Genomic DNA, 13,493 nt, shown 5'->3' on the forward strand with positions numbered 1-13,493 from the left:
CTTAGGATTAATGTGTAGAACAAAAGTGCATAGCCATTTTTTTCAAGTTAAGTGTTAGGGTCCTACCTGCTAGACCTAGTGATAGATGCCTCTAGGAATTGAAAGGTCGAATAATCCCACTCCCTCATAGTTCAGGAAGAAATTTCTGTTCTTGCATATTTTCCACAGGTTCGTTGATCTGTAAATCCAGTACTTTTCATGTATCAAAATATCTAATTTGCAAAGAATATTTGAGAAATTGAAGCCTGATTAGGTTATTTGATTGATTCCTCCCTAGCTTGTAATTTTTTTTTTTTTAACAGTGGGAGCTTTTGTTTGTTTTAATTTCAGCCTTTGGGAAAGCTAAGAATATTAAAGGTAAAGAGCTGGAAACTTGTTATAATAACCAAATGAATCCACATATGATAGATTGAAATACAAGTGACACAGATATAAGTGTTATGTAGTGCCTACCCACTTTATATTTTGTCTGTTTTGTTTTTTTAGGTTTTCCCAAATTGTAGCAACCGTCAGACATCACCTAGTTTTGTTAGTAAGGAAACCAGGACAAATTTGTCATGTTGCATTTCTCAACGTAAAGCTGAAATTGTTTGGCCTCCTGACAGTACTCTCTCCACTGAAGACTGAAATGGTGGGTAGAGTGAAGATATTGGCAAAATAATGGTATGACTTAGCTCAAGTGTCCCAGGTTTAAATTGTTTGGATGTGTGTTCATTACCAAATATCGGGAGCTGTGATAGAAGAAGGAATCTGTGAGTTAATGATTTCTTAAGGTTCAAGTGTGACATCTGTACAACTGATACTCAGGCAAGGAAGCAAAGTGTAGTTAAATGATTTCCTTTGTTAATTTTTTGCATTGCACAGACCAGCTGACTGACTACCTTTACATATGGAGGCAACTCAGTAAATTTGTAGAGTGCTATGTTTATACAGTGATTTCATGTGATTTCCCAACAGCCTATATATTGGGTGAATAGACCCATGATATTTAAAGGGTTGTTAGTTACAGCTGGTCTTTTTCAATTTGGGTGTTCATGTTTACTCACTACACTAGGGTTATTCATCAGCACTTGAGATGACACTGAGATGATTTAAAAAAAAAAAGCTAAAAGATAGATGGGGATTGGCTTAGAATGAAACATTGGGGAGTGATGAGAAATGGAGCTCAGTAAGTAAACTGGAACAACATGGCCTGTCTGTCTTTGAAACTGATGTATATAGAGCTTAGATTATCTCCTGAGGCTACTGGAACAGCAGTGGATTTTTTTTTTTCCCCAAAGCATCATAGAAAATCAGACTTAACAAATAGGTTCAGTTTGTCTTAGATGGGCAGCCCTCAGTTATACTACCTGTGAACCTCAGGGATGTCGTATTTTCTCTGAAGTGTCATGGTGATTAATTCTGTTAGAAAAATCTGGAAAGGCTGCCTGGAAAAACATAGTATTTTTACCCAGACTTTGAAACAGGGATGGAAATATGGGCTGATACAGGGAGGGGTGTTCCTTGAAGTAAAGATCAAAGTTTTCTAATAGCCCATTAGGAAAAATAACCCATTTTCTTTTATTCTTTCCTGGAAATTGATTCAAAAGTAACTGTCTTGACATTTTGAAACTAGTGGTAGATCCAGGATTCTAAACCTAGTCAAATTCAAAGGAGCTCATTACATCTAGCCCAACAAAATTTAGTGCTAGACCCTCGTTTTCTGTTATCCAGTTCCCTACTCTTAAAAGCACCTCATAATTCCTCCTTGAGTCTCATGGTCAAGAACAAATAGCCCATTTTCAACTGCTACTTCTGAACCTTAGCTTTCAAGATTATCCAATAAGATTGATGAAAATTGTATGAACTATGAGTTTTAGTGGCCCAGGTTATTTGATCTATATCTTCCTAAACTATATACTGATTTTTTGTTTTGCTTTTTGTCTCCACACCCCTGACAAGTATGCTAGGGCAACTAGACAATAATATGAATAAAAATGAACAATTACTTCACCATACACAAAAGATGGATGATAGGTCTAAAGGTAAAAATTAAAATTGTAAACCTAGAAGAAAATATCTTTGCAACCTTAGAGTAGGCAAGGATTGAAATTTACCAAAAAAAGGCACTAACCATTAAAAAGAAGAAACATCAAAATTAAAAAGACACCATTAAAAGTAAAAATGCAGCCACAGACAAAATATTCACAGTACATCTGACAGGACATTTAATAAGGAAAAAATTTTAAGGTAAAGACCTGAACAGCCACTTTACAAAAAAGTAGGCATATGAAAAGATAACATGATTAATGAATTAGAACCAAGGAAACACTACAGTGCACCCTGTACAATGACAAGTAGGCATCATACCTAGGATGTTCAAACAACTGAGACTCATACATTGTTGTTTAGAGTGTAAAATGGTACAGCTACTTTGGAAAGATGCCATTTCTAGGAAATTTTAAAACTATATCCACTCTATCACCCAGAATTATTACCAGGTGGGGAGGAAAAGTTTCCCAAGAGAAATGAAAAGTTGTCCTCAAATGTTCATAGCAGTTTTATTACTAAAGGTGGTCATCAAGAGAAGGTCACTTTATGTTCATACAGTGGAATACTGCATAGCAAAACAAAAAGCAAGATGTGAATTACTGATACATGCCATAGCATGGATGAGTATCAAAAACATGTTAGATGCAAGAAGCCTGGCACAGAATAGTATATGCTCTATTCCATTTATGTGAGGGTCAAGAACAGGGAAAACTAGTCAACATGATAGAAGCCAAGTTAATGTTTACTGGAAGGTGTGGAGGAGGAGCTGACAAGGGGGCCTAGTGGAACTCTCTGGAGTAATGGCAATCTCTCACATGTTGATTTGGGTAGTGGTTAAATAGGTGTGTACACAATATGAAAATCATTAACTGTACATTTAATATTTGTTCACTTTATGTATTTTAAAAGTAATAATGTGAAATAAAGATACTTAAGGAAAAGAGTAAATTTTGAGTGAAAGCTACGGAATGAAACCCATGAAGACTTGAGATACTGGAAGTATCAAAGTACAGTTCATAAAGTAGTCATGCTTAATATGTTTCAGGAAATATATAAAATGGAGGTTTTACAGGTGAATATCTGATTATGGTATCATGAGTAAGCCGGACCTCTGAGCAGCTCACCTCTTCCGTGACAGCTAATCTTAGAACATGCTTCTTAAGGCATTGCTGGCACAAATACAGAAGGGTTCCCCAAGGACTTTTTCCTCTCTACTCCTCTACCCCAAGCCCAAAGCTAAACAATTAGAGTAAATCGGGATTAATCAGGGTAGGGACTGGTGCTGCAACTTAGATGACCAGGAGCAGTTAGTTAGTTAATATTTGGGGTCTGGGGCTGAAGAGTAGGGGAGTCAGAGCGGGCTGAGGTGCTTCCAGGATGGGGATACCAGTAGAAGTAGAATCAAATTGTTACAGGAAAACTTTCCAAGTTAGGCCTACAGAATTCTCACAGCATTACTTGATGATCACCAAACACGTAAGACCAGCCTCTATGAGTGGTTACAGAAACACGGAAACAACACATTTAACACTATCAAACACTTAATAGGTTCCAACTGTCAAGAGGGAAAATGCAGAGTAGCTGTAATTACTAAGATGAGCATTCAATAAGAAACATAAGGGATAAACAGACCAAAAGTTAAAATATAGGAACTGACATCAACTCAATAGATAAGTCAAAAATGGACTAGACATAAGTGAAGTGATTTAAACTGTAAGATATATCTAAATAATTGACCTAGAAGACAGCAAAGAGAGAGAAAAGGGCTGTATGAATGAGAAGTTAGGAGACATGGAGGATGGAATGAGAATGTCTAATACTACATTATATTAAAGTAATGAAGAGAATAGAGAAGTGGTAATATTTTAAAAGGTAAAATTCCCAAAGTTGATAAACATGAATCCATAGCTCCACGAATCACACTGTATCCTAAGTAGGATTAAATCATGCCTATACACATAGCGAAACTGAAGAACATCAAAGCAAGGTGAAGATCTTGATTTCTGCTACCTGCATAATGTAGATTATTATACTAGATTAAATACCTAGATTAAAATACTAGATAAAATACTTCAAAAATCTTATCATCCTAGAGTTAATATAATAATGAGGAACAAGCAGGCCAAAATCCAAGATACAGCAAGAACCTATAGAGTTAATAGGCACTTAGACGTGTTTGCTGATCTAACTATAATCTTGATAGCCTTTCAGAACAAGGGAGACAGAAGCAGATGACCAAGCAAGCCTCCCCTAAGTTGGGGAGCCTAGTAGACCCTTCCCGTTAAGTTGGGACCCCAGAAGTACATTTGGATTCTTTCTTCTGCCCCCTTGAGACTAGACAAAGTTTCCTTGGTGCTGAGCAGAACTGAGAAGAAAAATTGAAAGAGGAAAAGAGCCTATCCCTGAGACTGTAGATCAAGTACTGACCCTTGAGCAGAATTAAAGCCCAAATCTGCATTATTAGAGTGGGGAGGGGGACCCTCGGGTCCTGAATTAAAGTGGTTCCAGAAATATAAATCTCAAGTGCACAATAGAAGCAAATCCCATTCATTTCTGGAAAAAGCAATCCTCATCCCTCATCCCAGGTCGTGGTAAAACCACATCGATAGTTTTCCAAGGACTATGAGCCGCACACAGTGAATAATAAGCAAGGAAGGAGACCGCACCCATGGTGAGAACCCTCAAAATAGAAGCAAAACCAGACTATCCTCCCCCCACCAAAAAAAAAAAAAACCCAGATTCTGGAGTTATCAAATAAAGATTGTAAAATGCAAATTAGTACATTTTTTAAAATACAAGGCCTACTTGAAAACAGAATGGGCCACTTAAAAATGGTAGAACAGATTTGAAAACCAAATATAACTTCTAGAAATGAAAAATAAAATTTAAAGCACAGTTGGACAACGTTGAAGGAGAATTGTTTAACTGAAAGATGGAGCAGAAGAAATGCAGAATGCAGCAAAGAGGAAGAAATTACAGAGGAGAGAGTAAGATGCAGGCAGGATACACACCAAGTCCAATAGGTGTTTGATTGGTGTCCCAGAGAAGCAGAGAGAAAATGGATCATAGAGATCATCTGAAGCTACAAAGGCTGAGAATTTTCTCAAACTGATGAAGAACAGTACTCCACAGATTCAAAATCCCAGGTAATCCCAAAGAGAATAGATAAAAATGGGCCCATATCTAGGCACAAAGTCGTGAAATTAGATAACCAAAGGCAAAGAGAAAAATTTGAGACAAAAGCATCCAGAATTTTTCCTTTGACAGAACCTTCAAAGCAATGACAGCTAGGCTGACAACTAACTCCACATTAATAACAGAAGACAATGGAACAATTCCTTCCAGGGTACTGCCAAACTAGGATTTTATACCCAGTAAAAATCTTTCAGAAATGAGGATAGAATAAAGAAATTTCAGAAAAATTAAAACTGGGAGTTTGCTATCAACAGAAGCTCACCAAAGGAAATCCTAAAAGATTTAGGCAGAAAGGATCTGAGACCAAATGGAAGGCCTAAAATGCAAGATAAAATGGTAAACAAAAAAGCAGTAAGTTAGGCAGGCAAATGCAAAAGGTGTTTAACCATATAAAAGAGATAATTGTGGCATTTTTTTAAATAACAGAAAAATACAGCACATTACAATTTTTTTTTAATGTTTTAATTTTTGGCTGCGTTGGATCTTCATCGCTGTGCTCAGGCTTTCTCTAGTTGCGGCGAGTGGGGGCTACTCTTCCGTTGCGGTGCGTGGGCTTCTCATTGTGGTGGCATCTCTTGTTGCGGAGCACAGGCTCTAGGTCTGCGTGCTTCAGTAGTTGTGGCGCACGGGCTTAGTTGCTTCACGGCATGTGGGATCTTCCCGGACCAGGGCTCGAACCCGTGTCCCCTGCACTGGCAGGCTGATTTTTAACCACTGAGCCACCAGGAAAGCCCCGAGCACATTACAATTTTATGAAAGTGAGGAAGGAGGTAAGTGGGAGTTTGAACATTCTATGAACCTTGTATTAACCAGAAGGAAGACAAAGATTTTGATTCATTTAAAATTTTAAATATACATTGTAAGACATAGGATAACCAATGAAAGGCCTCTTCCTCATACTAGTAGAAGGGGAAAACATGAAATTCAGTTAAAAAGAAGGCCAGAAAGGAGAGACAAAAAGCATGAAATAATATAGTTTTAAATCCAAATATATCAGTAGTTACATTAAGTGGAAAAGGACCAAATGTTCCAGTTCAAAGATTTTCAGGCTGAATTTTAAAATGAACAACAACTTTGTGAAAGACATGGCTAAACCATAAGGACATGCTAAGGTTGAAAGTAAAAGAATTGGATAAGGTGTAAAAATACTACCCAAAGGAAAATAAGTGTAACTATATTGCTACCAGAGAAAAAAGGCTTTCAGGCAAGAAAACATTCCTAGAATTCAAGGTTAGTCACCACATAATAATAAAAGATTTGTTTCACCAAAACACAGTGATTCAATGATTTAAAATTTTCATGCATCTAATGACATTTCCTCATTGTATAAAGCCAAAATGGAAAGAACCACAAGAAGAAACAGACAAACCCACAGCAATAGAGGTAGTTTTTGATGAAGTTCACTCAGAAATTGATAGAACAAGCAAATAAAAACAGTAAGCATATAGATTTCAACAAGATGATTAACAACTCTGACCCAATGGAAACACATAGAACACTGCATTCAACATCTGCAGAATATGCGTGCTTTTTCAAGCATACACAGAATGTTGATAAAAATGGACCCAAGCAGTCTCATCAAACTTCAAAGTATTAAAGTCATACAGAGGAGTTTCTGGGACCACAAAGCAATTAAACTGGAAATCAACAAGAAAACTGAAGAACTTTGTAAGTTTGGAAATTGAGACACATGCTTCTAAAGAATCCACAAGTCCCCTCAATCAAATGGACAAAATATTTTGAACTGGATGATAATAAAAAGTCTAAATGTCAAAACTGATAACTTTTTAAGCAGTCCTTAGAGAAAATTTTACCTTTTAAGCCCATATATTATAAAAGGAAAAAAGGCTGAAAATTAATGAGGTAAGCATTTATATTAGTTAGGGTAGGCTAGGGCACAGTAGTTTAGAGACTCAAATACATAATGGCTCAACCTAATAGGAATTTATTGCTTGCTCATTTAAGGATCTTGGGCTGAGAACAGATTGGTTCTGCTCTAACAGTCCTTTAGGGACTCAGCTGACTGAGGCTTTGTGATTCTCAAAACTCCCCTTCCAAGGGTACACTGGGGCTGTGGTTCTCATACTTCAGCATGTATCCAAATCATGCAGACAGCTTTGTTTTGTTTTGTTTTTCTGGTGTTGTCATTGTTCTTTAAAGTGCAAAATGTTACCTATCTCAGAGAAGCTATCAATAGGTAGGCAAAATTCCATCATTTGGGGAAATAGTTCAGAGAATAGAACTTTTAGATGTATTTGCCCCATACTATTACAAAAATATTTTCCCCCCAGCCTTATTGAGATATAGTTGACATATAACATTGTATATGTTTAAGGTGTACAATATGATGATTTGAAAGTACACTTTTGTGTGCAAAATTGTTGCAGGAAAGAGAATGGGGCACGAGAGGATGGTCACATCCCAGGTCACGTCTGAGTCCCTGGGACGGCCACCAAGTGTGGGTTCTTGGCTTCACACAGGAAAGAATTCAAGAGCGAGCCACAGTAGTGAAAGAAGGTTTATTCAGGGAGATACACACTCCATATGTCAAAATGTGGGCCATCTGGGAAGGTGAGAGAGGCCCCAGGGTATGGGGTATGGGGTGGTCAGTTTTTATAGGGGTGGAGAATTTCATAGGCTAACGAGTGAGAGGAGTATTCCAGCTATTTGGGGGAAGGAGTGGGGATTTCCAGGAATTGGGCCACTGCCCACTTTTTGACCTTTTGTGGTCAGCCTTGAAACTGTCATGGCGCCTGTGGATGTATCACTTAGTTTGCTGAGGTGTTACAATGAGCATATACTGAGGCTCAAGGTCTAGTCATCTGCCATCTTGGACCTATTTGGTTCTAATCAGTTTATGTCATGTCCTCGGGCTATGTCATTCTTTTAAAGGTTGTGCCCTGGTCCCTTCCTTTCTCAAAATGATTACCACAATAAGGTTAGTTAACACCTCCATCCCCTCTCATAATTACCATTTGTGTGTGTGTGTGTGTGTGTGTGGTAAAACATTTAAAATTGGACTCTTAGCAACTTACAAGTATATAATACAGTATTGTAAATATTGTCACCATGCTGTACTTTAGATCCCCAGAACTCATAACTGGCAGTTTGTACCCCTTGACTAAGATCTCCCCAGATCCCCTCAATCCCAGCCCTTAGCAACTACCATTCTATTCTCTATTTCTATAGAGTTCAGCTCTATTAGATTCCTATGAGATCATACAGAATTTGCCTTTCTCTGTCTAACTTACTTCAGAAGATGTTTTAGTATGATGTAGTCCCACTTATTAATTTTTGCTGTTGGTGTCATATCTAAAAAATTGTTGCCAAGACCAATGTCAAGGAGATTTTCCCCTATTTCCTTCTAAAACTTTTACATTTTCAGGTCTTACATTTAAGTCTTTAATCCATTTTGACTTAAATTTTAATCCATTTTGACTTAATTTTTGTGTAAGATCGGAGTTCATTGTCATTCTTTTGCATGTGACTATCCAGTTTTCCCACCACAATTTATTGAAGATACAATCTTTTCCATATTGAGTGTTCCTGTCTCCCTTGTTAAATATTAATTGACTATACATGCATGGCCAGTATCCTGTTTTTCTCCATCCTGAAGCCCTTCAGGGTACACCAGGGAAGGAGTAGGGGGCAGAGGCTGTAGTGGCTGATAGCTTTAAGACCTCCAAAACATCCTTTGTTTACTGAAATGGCAGGCAACATTCTTTGTCCATAGTAGATTATGACCAAATTGGGATAATCCCAACAACACAAGGCTAGTTTAACATTAAATAATGTATTAATGCAATTTATCACATCAGCAGATTAGTGAAGAAACACCATATGATCATCACAGATATGGAAAAAGCCTCCAGTGAAATTTGATATTCAGTCATGATATCACTCTTCACAAACGAAGTAGAAGCTGAGTTCTTTAACCTGATAAGAAATATCTCCAAAAAACCTATAGTAGCCATCATACTTAGAAGTGAAATGTTACTATAGTTCCTTTGAAATCAAGAACAAGTCAAGAATTCTGCCATTACCACTTTTTGACATTGTACTTAAGATCCTAGCCAGAAACAATTAGAGAGGAAGAGACTAAATTATTATGATTATCCACATGGAAAACTCAAAAGAATCTATAGATTAATTATTAGAGTTAACATATGTTTAACAATGTTGCTAGGTATATAGAAATAATTGTGTTTTATTGAAGCAACAACAAAATACTACAAACTTTAAATAATACCATTTACAATAGCAACAGTGAAAAATAACATAGCTGGACCTAAAGCTCAGAAAATATGGAGAAAATGATACAAAATGATACACTCTTTTGGAAAACTATTAAAGAAGTCCCGAATAATTGTAGAAATACAACATGTTATGGGTAGGGAAACTTAGAGCAATAGCAATGCTCTCCAATAGACCTATGGATTCTATATGATTTAAGATCAACAGCATTTTTCTTAGAATTTAATTAAAGTAATCATAAAATGTACATGGTAAAACAAAGGGCCAGAATAACCTAGGTGCTTCTAAAGAAGGATAAGATAAGGTGACATTTTTATTATAATGTTAGAGTAATTAGGACTTCTGGTATTGGCACAAGGATATACAACTGAAACAACGGAGCAGAAGACAGAGCCCAGAAACAGACACACACCTAGACAGAGACTTGATTGTATCTGAGATAGCATCACAAATCCTTGAGAACTGGATGGACCATTCAACATGGTGCTGGTTCAAGGTTATCCATATGAAAAATTATAAAATTGGATATTCATATCCACTTGGTGGACACCTTATGCCATACTAAAAGAATCCATTTCAAATGGATTAGACGTAAATGTGAGAGGCCAAAATTTTACAATTTTAAGAAGAAAATATAGGAGAAAATCTTTATAAACTAGTGGGAGAGAAAGTTAAGCAAGACACAAAAAGTGTACATCGTACAGGAAATGACTGATAAATTGGACTACATTAAACTTTATAACTTCTTTTCCTCAAAATACTTCAAAAAGAATGCAAAGATAATGCCGAATGAATATATTTGCAACACATGTAATTGACAAGGTATAGTATCAGAATGTATAAAGAACACCTGTGAATCAATCAGTTAAAGACAACCCAATAAAAACCTGGACAAAAGTCATAAGTAAGCATTGTGCAGGAGAATAAAACCTGGTCTGCAATAAGCATGTGAAAAAATGTTCATCTTAGTAGTAATTAGGGAACTGCAAATTAAAATCACGAGAAGTCATTTTATAATGATCAAAAAGGATGTAGAACAGAGGAATTCTTCTGCACACCAGTTGGGAGTGTAGAGTGGTATCATCCCTTTGGAAAACATTTTCATTATATTATAAAGTTGAAGATGCTTATACATAAGCAGCCCTTTCACTCCTACGTGTCTACACCAGAGAAATCTTGGCTCACATGTTCCAGGAGTCATGCCCAAGAATGTTCACAGCAGGCTGGTGGCAATAGAAAAACACTGAAAACATTCTAAGTGTCCAAGGACAAACGAGTGGAGAAATTCACATCAGTGAAAATGAATGAACCACATGATCAGCATGGTTCAGTCTCAGGAGCTTAATTTTGAATAAGAAATGCAAATCACAGAAGCATACGTGTAACTCGATTTATATAAGATAAAGTTTAAAAACCTTCAAAACTCAACAAAATGTGTTTAGGCAAACATATATGTGTGTTTTTTAAAAAGCAAGGGAATGATAAACACAAATTCTGGATGGTGGTTACTTCTGGCAGGAGAAAGGGGAAGAGGGTGGGATGGAGAATAGGCACAGAGGAGACACTGAAGGAACTGATGCTCTGTTTCTTCAAACTGCGGTCTGATGATTTAAAATTTTTTCCTTCCTATCTATCACTGCATAACAAATTACGCCTAAACTTTAATAACTTAAAGCAGCAAATACCTACTGTCTCACGGTTTCTGTGGGCCTGAGTCCTTCATCCCAGGGACTCTCGGGGGCTGCAGTGTCAGCTGAGGCTGCAGTCAACTCAAGGCTCGCCTGGGAAAGGATCTGCCTCCAAGCCCACTCGTGTGATCATCCGCAGGATTCAGTTCCTCACTAGTTCTTGCACTGAGGGCCTCAGATGCTTGATAACTCTTGGCCAAAAGCCACTCTCAGTTCCTTGCTATAGTGCAGTTCACAACAGGGCAGCTTGTTTCATCAGAGTGAGTGAGTGAGTGGAAGCAAAAGAGGTGAGCAAGAGGGAAGCCAAAGTCTTTTTTTTTTTTTTAATTATTAGCACCTTTAATTATTATTTATTTATTTATTTTGGCTGTGTTGGGTCTTCGTTTCTGTGTGAGGGCTTTCTCTAGTTGCGCCAAGCGGGGGCCACTCTTCATCACGGTGCGCGGGCCTCTCACTATCGCGGCCTCTCTTGTTGTGGAGCACAGGCTCCAGACGTGCAGGCTCAGTAGTTGTGGCTCACGGGCCCAGTTGCTCCGCGGCATGTGGGATCTTCCCAGACCAGGGCTCGAACCCGTGCCCCCTGCTTTGGCAGGCAGATTCTCAACCACTGGGCCACCAGGGAAGCCCGAAGCCAAAGTCTTTATAAACAAATCTCGGGAGTGATCGCCCACTATTTTTATTCTATTCAAGTAGAAGCAAGTCACAGGTCCAGCCCACCCTCAAGGGGAGGGTATTACACCAGGCGGTGAACATCAGGAGGCAGGTATCACCCACACAGCCACTTTAAAAGCTACCTACCACACCCATCTGGGGGGGTGTGTTTTCTCTCAGTAAATATTCCACAATAAAAATCCCTATTGTGGCGATTTCCCTGGTGGTCCAGTGGTTAGGACTCTGTACTTTCACTGCCGAGGGCACAGGTTCAATCCCTGGTCAGGGAACTAAGATCCTGCAAGCTGCGCCACGCAACCAAAAAAAAAAAAAAAAAAAAATTTTCCCTGTTGTGGGCCCCCCAGGAACTTCAGGATCAGAACAGTTTCCTCATCATGGGAATGCCATGCAAAGAAGCCCTCTTGCATGGCCTGCCCTTGTCTGCCCTCCAGCCTCCATTGTCCTCCCATCAGACCAATTGACTTGACTTTCTCAAACAGGGCATGCGCAGTCAAGCCTCCAAGCATTTCCCCACACTGTTCTCCCACGTAGGGTGTCTTCTCCTTATTGATCTTCTTCACTTGTTTACTAACGTGCATCACCTCTCCCCAAAGCCATCTCTGCTCCCATTCCGAATCTCCCTGCCCTCAGGCCCGGGTTGGGTTTTGCTGATCTCACCGTGGCTTTGGCACTGGCTGCATTTGACTCTGGGCTCTCAGAGGGCAGGGCAGTCCTGCCTGTGTTGCCTCCCAGGACCTAGCCCAGAGCCTGGCACGTGAGCCACCCCAGGTGAAACAGCCCAGAGAGAGTGAAGGGACGCCGATGGACGTCCAGTCACAGCAAGGGGGTAAGAAGAGGCTGTGAAAGCCTGTGATGGTTCAGGTGGGCCTTTGAAGTCAAAGGAATTATGAAAAATGGTTAGTTTTTAGAGTTTTTGAATTTCAGATAAGAGATTGTGGATTTGTGTTGTTTGAAATATTCAGTGTTATCGTGAGGAGTTTTTTTTTTAACTGAATTTTTTCTTTGGAAAAAATTTTAAACCCACGAAAAGTTGCAAAAATATTGCAGTTAACTTCCATATACTCTTCATTTATGGTTAACTTGTTAACATCTTAACACATTTGCTTTCTCTCTCTCTCTCTTTATTTCATTGTGTGTGTGTGTGTGTGTGTGTGTGAATGATGGCCCCCAAAGATGTCTACATCCTAATCCTTGGAGCCTATGAATATATTATGCTGCATGGCAAGGAGGAATTAAGGATGCAGACAAAATTAAGGTTGCAAATCAGCTGACTAAGATAAAGAGATTATCCTGGATTATCCAGGAGGGTCCAGTATAATCAAAAGAGTCCTTCCAAATGGGGACAAGGGAGGCAGAAGAGTCAGAACCAAAGAGATGGCATCGAGACAAAGACTCCACCAGCCGTAGTGAGCTTTGAAGATGGAAGGGTGTCATGAACCAAGGAATATGGGCAACCTCTAGAAGCTGGAAAAGGCAAGAAAACATTCTTCCCTAGATCCTGCAGAAAGGAATGCAGTCCTGCAGACACTTTGATTTTAGCCCACTAAGACCCATTTCAGACTTCTGACTTCCAGAATTGTAAGATAAGAAGTTTGTGTTACTTAAAGCCACTGAGTTTGTGGTAATCTGTTAAAACCACAAGAGGAAACTAAT

Source organism: Balaenoptera acutorostrata, chromosome 4, assembly GCF_949987535.1.
Source record: "Balaenoptera acutorostrata chromosome 4, mBalAcu1.1, whole genome shotgun sequence".
NCBI classification, from domain to species: domain Eukaryota; kingdom Metazoa; phylum Chordata; class Mammalia; order Artiodactyla; family Balaenopteridae; genus Balaenoptera; species Balaenoptera acutorostrata.